Source organism: Triticum aestivum, chromosome 2D, assembly GCF_018294505.1.
Source record: "Triticum aestivum cultivar Chinese Spring chromosome 2D, IWGSC CS RefSeq v2.1, whole genome shotgun sequence".
In the NCBI taxonomy this organism is placed as follows: domain Eukaryota; kingdom Viridiplantae; phylum Streptophyta; class Magnoliopsida; order Poales; family Poaceae; genus Triticum; species Triticum aestivum.
The window spans coordinates 487,062,658-487,074,995 of record NC_057799.1 but is presented as its reverse complement, the minus strand read 5'-3'; positions in this window follow the sequence as shown (position 1 = coordinate 487,074,995).

Genomic DNA, 12,338 nt, shown 5'->3' with positions numbered 1-12,338 from the left:
AATCCATGTTCATTTCACCCGCTGATATATAATAACTCTTCATGCACGCATCATGCATCATCATATATAATAACAAGTCCTACTAATCATCATCATACAACTTCTACTCGTTATTAATAACAAGTCATACGATCATCATCCTCACAGTCATCGAACCAACCCTACTTAATTGTTCTTAGCACATGATCATCAGTATTAGGTAGGACCGAAATACCCTCTTTAAGGTAAAATAGCATAAAACAATATAGACCCTGACTCTCCATTATGGAGAATGGAGATCATCCTGTCTCCAATTCTTGCGCCTCGCTTCCTTTTGCTTCCAAGAAGCTCCTTGCGACTGTCCATACATTTTTTCCATTCTTTGATTTGCATGTCTCCACTTCTTTTAGAAATCCGGTATGGACAGTTGAGATTCGTAGGATGACCTGGTTGTATATTCAAAACATCAAGCCTACCATTCTGATACATCAAATGAGGCACACAATCCTCTGGGATTATCTGTTGAAAAACATAGTAATAACTTCATAGTTAGCAATGATAATGCACTAGTTTTAGAACTATGCAAAATATGCACGGATGTCGTAATAGTAAGAAATCTTACCAGGGTATCTCCATAGTAGTTACCGTAGTTCAACACGTGCACTAGTGGCACGTATGGAGGACCATAATGATGAGGAGTTTGATTGTAGATATTGTAATTCTCAATATCAGTACAAAATCCGACCAGATGAGTTTTCTCCTTATAAGTTAACTCAGAGCCATCGGTGTAGTAGGTTCTGTCTACCATGTTCCGCACATTGTTTGAACAATCAAAATAAGCTGTCAATGAAAATAAGCTGTCAACTATTTTGAAATGAACAATATAAATTAGCTAATAACTATGTTTGAGAAACTCACATAGCGGTAGAATTGGAGGCGTATCAACAAGGACCCAAATGTCCATATTGTCTTGCTCGATGTCAGGATCACCAAGATCCATGGTGACAAGCATACCCTCATCAAAACCATACATCTTGCAAAATGCTTCCCAATTTTTGCAACCAAAATGGGTTACGCTCTCAGAATTATACAGCTTTACTTCAAAATCTATATCATGATGGGTCCTTAGGTGAATTTTCTTTGTTTCCATACTTTCATGGTCTTCAAAACCCATCCTCTCCAAGACGTAGCGTCTTGCATGGCATGGGATAAGCTAGCCGAATTGTAAAAGATGAAAAGTACACGTTGAAATAGTTGAAGTCGTGCTTAATTACGAAAAAATAACACTTGTCGTCGTTGCGTACCGTTTCAACATCGAACGTCTCCTCCAGCTTAATACTGAAGCGCCGATCTTCGTCCAGGTGAGGCCTGTCGCACTGACCTCGGTCGTCGTGGCACCAGTCGCACTCCCCCGGGAGACTTTCGTCGTCCGAGTACGACATTTCCTATGTTCATATATAATTCAAATATTAAACATCTACAATTAAATATATGTACTAAAAAACCTAAGTTAGATCATTATTATTCATCACGGGTTGACTATCGGTTTGTCGAGTCTTTTCTTGAAAACTCTCAGCTCACGTGGTGTATACATTCGACCGTTGGTGATGGTCGCTCCTCCCTTTGTCCCCGTGTGCATTACACCAAAATGTCTAGCTAGCACACGGGAACAAAGGAGAAGCGACCCCCACGACAACAGTCGGGATTCTTCGTCCTCTCATATATATATGGTGGAACTCTCCCTCACTGATTCCTCTCTGACATTTGCGACCGTCGGTGATGGTAGCTCCTCCTTTCGTTCTCGAGTGCATTACACCAAATTGTCTAGCACACGGGAACGAAGGAGAAGCTACCCCCACGACAACAGTCGGGATTCTTCGTCCTCTCATATATGGTGGAGACTCGACAGACTTACAGTCAACCCGAAATATCGTTTAATTATCTTTCTAAAAGAGGATTTGGCTGGTCTCACCTCGATGTCGGAGGGGGCGGTGACGGGGACGACGGCGGGGATGATGGAGGGGCCGGGGGGCTCCTAGATTTCTGCGAAAACAAAAACCCTATAAGCTATCAACTAATCATAGTGCTCTCCAATTTTAGCATTCAAAGTAGGATCGGAGTAGTTTTCCACTTTGAGCATTCAATAAGCAAAATCAAATCACAAAATAAAGTAGTATTCAAATTAGGATGCATTCAATTATAAGCAAAACTACATCATCTCCATGCGTCCGTACATCGCCGAATATTATCACTAATACACCTCGAATACTATCATACATATAGCATCGCTAGTACAGCTAGAACAGTAGCGCCCGACGGACATCGGCGCGGGCGGTGGACACCCAAAGGGACGGAACCATCACAGGATCATAGCTCCAGTGAGATCCCTGAAGAACCTGCCAGGTATTGTCGAACCTGCCCTCCAACGCAACCATGTAGCGACGGACGTGCTGGTCCTCCTCGCTGACACGGTGACGTACCACCTCCGCGGTGTCCGGAAGCCTCGGCACCGTCACTGGCCCACGCGAGCGCCACCAAACAAGGATCGGGTCAACGACGGGCTGGTTCCTCACCAACCTACGCCCACCGGAAGGTAGCACCTCCCAAAACCAGCCCGGCGGAGCCCAGTCCCGGACATGGCCCCTCTGATCAAGCCGGCCTCCTCCGCCGAGTCGACGACGAGGATGCGGGATAGGCATCGTCGACGTCGATGCGGGAATAATTGCTTTAACTAAAAAAACAAACTAGTTCTATTAATTTCCTTACTATAAATAGAATAAAGTAGTACTTACTACAAATAAACTAGCTAGTTTAACTAGTTCTATTATTTTTCTAACTAATTCTATTAAACACTTTCTAAGTAGTACTTACTAAAAGTTATCGGGGAGGGGGGTACATATATCGACAACGACATACCCGATAAAAAATAAGAAGAGGAAGAAGACGAAAAAAAGAGGAGAAGAAGAAAGGAATAGAGGAGGAGATCGAAGAAAAAAAGAAAAAAAGAGGAGAAGAAGAAGGAATAGAGGAGAAGAAGAAAAATAGAATAATATATTATTCTATTTCTTCTTCTTCTCCTCTATTTCTTCTTCTTCTACTCTTTTTTTCTTCTTTTTCATCTTCTTATTTATTTCTCCTCTACTTCCTCTCCTCTTCTTCTTATTCTTCTTCTTCTTCTCCTTCTTCCTCTTCTTATTTTCCTTTTTTCTCTCCTTCTTTTTCTTCTAAATATGAACATACATAAATGACTTCTAAATATGAAAAATCTAAACTACACATCTAAATTACAACAACTAAATTAACTACACATCTAACTTGAATCTCTACAAATCTAATTAGTACACAACTAAATTACACAACTAAATTAACTAAATTAACTACACATCTAATTAGTACTATAGCTAGGGGGCGCGGCGGCAGCGGCGGCGGCCATTACAGGGAGGAGGAGGAGGGGATCGGGGCGGCGCTCACAGGGTGGCGGAGGGCGACGGCGACCGCGGCGGGCCGGGGGCGGAGGGCGGCGACGGTGACGTATACGGGGCGACGGCTCGGGGCGCGCGCCGGAGGCCGACGGCGACGGCGGCGGGGGGGCGGAGGACGACGGCGACGGGCGATGGCGTGGGCTCGGGGGCACGGGCGACGACGACAGGGCAGCCTGGCTGCGTAGATCGAGCTCGCGGCGTCGTTGGGCGGGGGGACACTGGCGATGGAAATCAGAAAATTTCCAAAGTGCTACTTATATAGCAAAGGCTTTGGTCCCGGTTGGTGGCTCCAACCGGAACCAATACCCACCCTTTGGTCCCGGTTGGTGCCACCAACCGGGACTAAAGGCCTCTTTTCACCAGCGCAAAGGGCGGGAAGCAGAGGGCTTTGGTCCCGGTTGGTGGCACCAACCGGGACCAAAGGGGAGCATTGGTTCCGGTTGGAGCCACCAACCGGGACTAATGTGCTGGCGCGGTGCGGTGGGAAGTTTAGTCCCACCTCGCTAGCTGAGAGAGCTCAGCACCTGTTTATAAGCTGTGCTGCAGCTCAGGTGCTGAGCTCCTCTCTAATATGCAGTCATTATACATGCCTACCTTTGTCATTGCCATGTTGGGCCTATTGGGCCTGCGGGCCTGCATCCTGGCCCATGTGCAGATGGGTTTCTAGTCGTATGCAGGCTGTGTGGCCCATTAGGCGGCATTTTTTTATTTTTTCCAGTATTTTTTGTTTTTTGAATTATTTATTTTCTTTTGATTTTTGCTTTATTTTTTATTCTTTTTGCTTTTAGCTCAGAATAATTATAAACTTTCTGTTAATCCATTAGTTTCCAAATTTGAATAGTTTAAATTTCATCCGGAAACTCGTGTGTTACAAAGGGATTTCATTTTTTAAACCTAATTTGAACTCCTGACTTTTTGTGTGTTCAAAATGCACCATTCAAAGCCACATCATCATTTTTCAATCCTTTCTGACTTCATTTGTTATTTTTCATGCATTTACTAATTATTTTGAACTATAAGACCCTAAAATTGAAAAGCATTTCAAATGAACTCTGAAAAGGTTGAAAGTTGGCATGATATCATCATTTCATCCACATAGCATGTGCAAGAAAGTTGAGAGGGTTACGGCAAAAACTGGATGCACTTCGTGTACAAAACGGACAATCTCTTTCAAAGTATCAGGATTTCATCCGGAAACTCGTCTGTTACAAAGGGATTTCATTTTTTAAACCTTATTTGAACTCCTGACTTTTTGTGTGTTCAAAATGCACCATTCAAAGCCACATCATCATTTTTCAATCCTTTCTGACTTCATTTGTTATTTTTCATGCATTTACTAATTATTTTGAGCTATAAGACCCTAAAATTGAAAAGCATTTCAAATGAACTCTGAAAAGGTTGAAAGTTGGCATGATATCATCATTTCATCCACATAGCATGTGCAAGAAAGTTGAGAGGGTTACGGCAAAAACTGGATGCACTTCGTGTACAAAACGGACAATCTCTTTCAAAGTATCAGGATTTCATCCGGAAACTCGTCTGTTACAAAGGGATTTCATTTTTTAAACCTTATTTGAACTCCTGACTTTTTGTGTGTTCAAAATGCACCATTCAAAGCCACATCATCATTTTTCAATCCTTTCTGACTTCATTTGTTATTTTTCATGCATTTACTAATTATTTTGAGCTATAAGACCCTAAAATTGAAAAGCATTTCAAATGAACTCTGAAAAGGTTGAAAGTTGGCATGATATCATCATTTCATCCACATAGCATGTGCAAGAAAGTTGAGAGGGTTACGGCAAAAACTGGATGCACTTCGTGTACAAAACGGACAATCTCTTTCAAAGTATCAGGATTTCATCCGGAAACTCGTCTGTTACAAAGGGATTTCATTTTTTAAACCTTATTTGAACTCCTGACTTTTTGTGTGTTCAAAATGCACCATTCAAAGCCACATCATCATTTTTCAATCCTTTCTGACTTCATTTGTTATTTTTCATGCATTTACTAATTATTTTGAGCTATAAGACCCTAAAATTGAAAAGCATTTCAAATGAACTCTGAAAAGGTTGAAAGTTGGCATGATATCATCATTTCATCCACATAGCATGTGCAAGAAAGTTGAGAGGGTTACGGCAAAAACTGGATGCACTTCGTGTACAAAACGGACAATCTCTTTCAAAGTATCAGGATTTCATCCGGAAACTCGTGTGTTACAAAGGGATTTCATTTTTTAAACCTTATTTGAACTCCTGACTTTTTGTGTGTTCAAAATGCACCATTCAAAGCCACATCATCATTTTTCAATCCTTTCTGACTTCATTTGTTATTTTTCATGCATTTACTAATTATTTTGAGCTATAAGACCCTAAAATTGAAAAGCATTTCAAATGAACTCTGAAAAGGTTGAAAGTTGGCATGATATCATCATTTCATCCACATAGCATGTGCAAGAAAGTTGAGAGGGTTACGGCAAAAACTGGATGCACTTCGTGTACAAAACGGACAATCTCTTTCAAAGTATCAGGATTTCATCCGGAAACTCGTCTGTTACAAAGGGATTTCATTTTTTAAACCTTATTTGAACTCCTGACTTTTTGTGTGTTCAAAATGCACCATTCAAAGCCACATCATCATTTTTCAATCCTTTCTGACTTCATTTGTTATTTTTCATGCATTTACTAATTATTTTGAGCTATAAGACCCTAAAATTGAAAAGCATTTCAAATGAACTCTGAAAAGGTTGAAAGTTGGCATGATATCATCATTTCATCCACATAGCATGTGCAAGAAAGTTGAGAGGGTTACGGCAAAAACTGGATGCACTTCGTGTACAAAACGGACAATCTCTTTCAAAGTATCAGGATTTCATCCGGAAACTCGTCTGTTACAAAGGGATTTCATTTTTTAAACCTTATTTGAACTCCTGACTTTTTGTGTGTTCAAAATGCACCATTCAAAGCCACATCATCATTTTTCAATCCTTTCTGACTTCATTTGTTATTTTTCATGCATTTACTAATTATTTTGAGCTATAAGACCCTAAAATTGAAAAGCATTTCAAATGAACTCTGAAAAGGTTGAAAGTTGGCATGATATCATCATTTCATCCACATAGCATGTGCAAGAAAGTTGAGAGGGTTACGGCAAAAACTGGATGCACTTCGTGTACAAAACGGACAATCTCTTTCAAAGTATCAGGATTTCATCCGGAAACTCGTGTGTTACAAAGGGATTTCATTTTTTAAACCTTATTTGAACTCCTGACTTTTTGTGTGTTCAAAATGCACCATTCAAAGCCACATCATCATTTTTCAATCCTTTCTGACTTCATTTGTTATTTTTCATGCATTTACTAATTATTTTGAGCTATAAGACCCTAAAATTGAAAAGCATTTCAAATGAACTCTGAAAAGGTTGAAAGTTGGCATGATATCATCATTTCATCCACATAGCATGTGCAAGAAAGTTGAGAGGGTTACGGCAAAAACTGGATGCACTTCGTGTACAAAACGGACAATCTCTTTCAAAGTATCAGGATTTCATCCGGAAACTCGTCTGTTACAAAGGGATTTCATTTTTTAAACCTTATTTGAACTCCTGACTTTTTGTGTGTTCAAAATGCACCATTCAAAGCCACATCATCATTTTTCAATCCTTTCTGACTTCATTTGTTATTTTTCATGCATTTACTAATTATTTTGAGCTATAAGACCCTAAAATTGAAAAGCATTTCAAATGAACTCTGAAAAGGTTGAAAGTTGGCATGATATCATCATTTCATCCACATAGCATGTGCAAGAAAGTTGAGAGGGTTACGGCAAAAACTGGATGCACTTCGTGTACAAAACGGACAATCTCTTTCAAAGTATCAGGATTTCATCCGGAAACTCGTCTGTTACAAAGGGATTTCATTTTTTAAACCTTATTTGAACTCCTGACTTTTTGTGTGTTCAAAATGCACCATTCAAAGCCACATCATCATTTTTCAATCCTTTCTGACTTCATTTGTTATTTTTCATGCATTTACTAATTATTTTGAGCTATAAGACCCTAAAATTGAAAAGCATTTCAAATGAACTCTGAAAAGGTTGAAAGTTGGCATGATATCATCATTTCATCCACATAGCATGTGCAAGAAAGTTGAGAGGGTTACGGCAAAAACTGGATGCACTTCGTGTACAAAACGGACAATCTCTTTCAAAGTATCAGGATTTCATCCGGAAACTCGTCTGTTACAAAGGGATTTCATTTTTTAAACCTTATTTGAACTCCTGACTTTTTGTGTGTTCAAAATGCACCATTCAAAGCCACATCATCATTTTTCAATCCTTTCTGACTTCATTTGTTATTTTTCATGCATTTACTAATTATTTTGAGCTATAAGACCCTAAAATTGAAAAGCATTTCAAATGAACTCTGAAAAGGTTGAAAGTTGGCATGATATCATCATTTCATCCACATAGCATGTGCAAGAAAGTTGAGAGGGTTACGGCAAAAACTGGATGCACTTCGTGTACAAAACGGACAATCTCTTTCAAAGTATCAGGATTTCATCCGGAAACTCGTCTGTTACAAAGGGATTTCATTTTTTAAACCTTATTTGAACTCCTGACTTTTTGTGTGTTCAAAATGCACCATTCAAAGCCACATCATCATTTTTCAATCCTTTCTGACTTCATTTGTTATTTTTCATGCATTTACTAATTATTTTGAGCTATAAGACCCTAAAATTGAAAAGCATTTCAAATGAACTCTGAAAAGGTTGAAAGTTGGCATGATATCATCATTTCATCCACATAGCATGTGCAAGAAAGTTGAGAGGGTTACGGCAAAAACTGGATGCACTTCGTGTACAAAACGGACAATCTCTTTCAAAGTATCAGGATTTCATCCGGAAACTCGTCTGTTACAAAGGGATTTCATTTTTTAAACCTTATTTGAACTCCTGACTTTTTGTGTGTTCAAAATGCACCATTCAAAGCCACATCATCATTTTTCAATCCTTTCTGACTTCATTTGTTATTTTTCATGCATTTACTAATTATTTTGAGCTATAAGACCCTAAAATTGAAAAGCATTTCAAATGAACTCTGAAAAGGTTGAAAGTTGGCATGATATCATCATTTCATCCACATAGCATGTGCAAGAAAGTTGAGAGGGTTACGGCAAAAACTGGATGCACTTCGTGTACAAAACGGACAATCTCTTTCAAAGTATCAGGATTTCATCCGGAAACTCGTCTGTTACAAAGGGATTTCATTTTTTAAACCTTATTTGAACTCCTGACTTTTTGTGTGTTCAAAATGCACCATTCAAAGCCACATCATCATTTTTCAATCCTTTCTGACTTCATTTGTTATTTTTCATGCATTTACTAATTATTTTGAGCTATAAGACCCTAAAATTGAAAAGCATTTCAAATGAACTCTGAAAAGGTTGAAAGTTGGCATGATATCATCATTTCATCCACATAGCATGTGCAAGAAAGTTGAGAGGGTTACGGCAAAAACTGGATGCACTTCGTGTACAAAACGGACAATCTCTTTCAAAGTATCAGGATTTCATCCGGAAACTCGTCTGTTACAAAGGGATTTCATTTTTAAACCTTATTTGAACTCCTGACTTTTTGTGTGTTCAAAATGCACCATTCAAAGCCACATCATCATTTTTCAATCCTTTCTGACTTCATTTGTTATTTTTCATGCATTTACTAATTATTTTGAGCTATAAGACCCTAAAATTGAAAAGCATTTCAAATGAACTCTGAAAAGGTTGAAAGTTGGCATGATATCATCATTTCATCCACATAGCATGTGCAAGAAAGTTGAGAGGGTTACGGCAAAAACTGGATGCACTTCGTGTACAAAACGGACAATCTCTTTCAAAGTATCAGGATTTCATCCGGAAACTCGTCTGTTACAAAGGGATTTCATTTTTTAAACCTTATTTGAACTCCTGACTTTTTGTGTGTTCAAAATGCACCATTCAAAGCCACATCATCATTTTTCAATCCTTTCTGACTTCATTTGTTATTTTTCATGCATTTACTAATTATTTTGAGCTATAAGACCCTAAAATTGAAAAGCATTTCAAATGAACTCTGAAAAGGTTGAAAGTTGGCATGATATCATCATTTCATCCACATAGCATGTGCAAGAAAGTTGAGAGGGTTACGGCAAAAACTGGATGCACTTCGTGTACAAAACGGACAATCTCTTTCAAAGTATCAGGATTTCATCCGGAAACTCGTCTGTTACAAAGGGATTTCATTTTTTAAACCTTATTTGAACTCCTGACTTTTTGTGTGTTCAAAATGCACCATTCAAAGCCACATCATCATTTTTCAATCCTTTCTGACTTCATTTGTTATTTTTCATGCATTTACTAATTATTTTGAGCTATAAGACCCTAAAATTGAAAAGCATTTCAAATGAACTCTGAAAAGGTTGAAAGTTGGCATGATATCATCATTTCATCCACATAGCATGTGCAAGAAAGTTGAGAGGGTTACGGCAAAAACTGGATGCACTTCGTGTACAAAACGGACAATCTCTTTCAAAGTATCAGGATTTCATCCGGAAACTCGTCTGTTACAAAGGGATTTCATTTTTAAACTTATTTGAACTCCTGACTTTTTGTGTGTTCAAAATGCACCATTCAAAGCCACATCATCATTTTTCAATCCTTTCTGACTTCATTTGTTATTTTTCATGCATTTACTAATTATTTTGAGCTATAAGACCCTAAAATTGAAAAGCATTTCAAATGAACTCTGAAAAGGTTGAAAGTTGGCATGATATCATCATTTCATCCACATAGCATGTGCAAGAAAGTTGAGAGGGTTACGGCAAAAACTGGATGCACTTCGTGTACAAAACGGACAATCTCTTTCAAAGTATCAGGATTTCATCCGGAAACTCGTCTGTTACAAAGGGATTTCATTTTTTAAACCTAATTTGAACTCCTGACTTTTTGTGTGTTCAAAATGCACCATTCAAAGCCACATCATCATTTTTCAATCCTTTCTGACTTCATTTGTTATTTTTCATGCATTTACTAATTATTTTGAGCTATAAGACCCTAAAATTGAAAAGCATTTCAAATGAACTCTGAAAAGGTTGAAAGTTGGCATGATATCATCATTTCATCCACATAGCATGTGCAAGAAAGTTGAGAGGGTTACGGCAAAAACTGGATGCACTTCGTGTACAAAACGGACAATCTCTTTCAAAGTATCAGGATTTCATCCGGAAACTCGTCTGTTACAAAGGGATTTCATTTTTTAAAACTTATTTGAACTCCTGACTTTTTGTGTGTTCAAAATGCACCATTCAAAGCCACATCATCATTTGTCAATCCTTTCTGACTTCATTTGTTATTTTTCGTGCATTTACTAATTATTTTGAGCTATAAGACCCTAAAATTGAAAAGCATTTCAAATGAACTCTGAAAAGGTTTTCTTTCTACTTACAAAAAAACTTATTTATTTTATTTCTAATTACTTATGTCTTTTACTTTAATTATTTTATTTTTATTTATTTTACTGCTGCTATTTTTATTTATTTTACTTGCTGCTATTTTTACTTAATTAATTAAGGTTTATTTATTGTAGTTACTATAGTTTATTTTATTTTATTTTATCAAGGTTTATTTAGTTTTATTTATTTTATTAAGGTTTATTTATTTTATAAATATAAAAAATGAACATTGATGCACTTATAGAGAAAATTCAACCTAAATTCATACTAAATTTCTATGAAATTTACTATGAATTTAAGTCAAATTTCCTGTATAAGGGCATCTATTTTCACTTTAATAGAAGCTCAACAAGGCATAGAGGGACGGGCTTATAAACTGGTGTGAGCGCCCTTCGGTTGGCGAGGTGGGACTAAACACTGGCCGCAACTAGGACCAGCACTTTAGTCCCGGTTTGTGGTATGAACCGGGACTAAAGGGTGGTGGGCCAGGAGCGTGGCCCATTGGTCCCGGTTTGTACCACCAACCGGGACCAAAGGGTCCATACGAACCCGGACCAATGCCCACGAGGCCCCGGCCGGCCCCCTAGGCTCACGAACCGGGACCAATGCTCACATTAGTCCCGGTTCGTGACTGAACCGGGGCTAATGTGAAAACTGCCCTGTGACCTAAGCCCTGTTTTCTACTAGTGTACGGAGCAAAATGAGTGAATCTACATGTTAAAATGCATCTATATACATCTGTATGTGGTCCATAATGAAATCTCTACAAAGACTTATATATAGGAACAGAGGGAGTAGATGCAAATATTTTTATTACAGCTTTGCTCTAGATGTAAATAGGGCATTTGCATCACTTGATGCTCTAGAGCATATTTTACATCACCAGGGGACCGCGCGGCTGAAGCAAATTTTGCATAGTGAAGTGTTATTTTTACATCACCAAGTGTCCAAGTGTTCCAACTGATAATGTAAAATAGGGCACTCACAAGAACACAAACCGTGATTTATTTTGCAACACATTTTTTACATCATCTGTTAGAGTTGAAGATTTTTGGTGATGAAAAAAAAAATCTCTTTTTAGTGATGTACATATTTTACTCCAACCATAATTTAGTGATGATCTACTGGAGATGCTGGAAGTAGGTACCGCGTATCCCTTCTCAAGTTGCTGTCATAATGTATTCCATCTTCATTACTAGCTAGGTACTGCGTACATCCCTTCAGTCTTCTCTCACAACTTGGTCTTGCAAGTGGTCTGCCACTCTGCCTAATCCTCCGTTTAACAATATCTAAAACTGCTGACGAATCATTGTCTGACCTGGCTCTATCATTGCCTAATCCTCCGTTTAACAATGTCCGAAATTGTTGTCATTTTCAGACCTCGACTCAAATC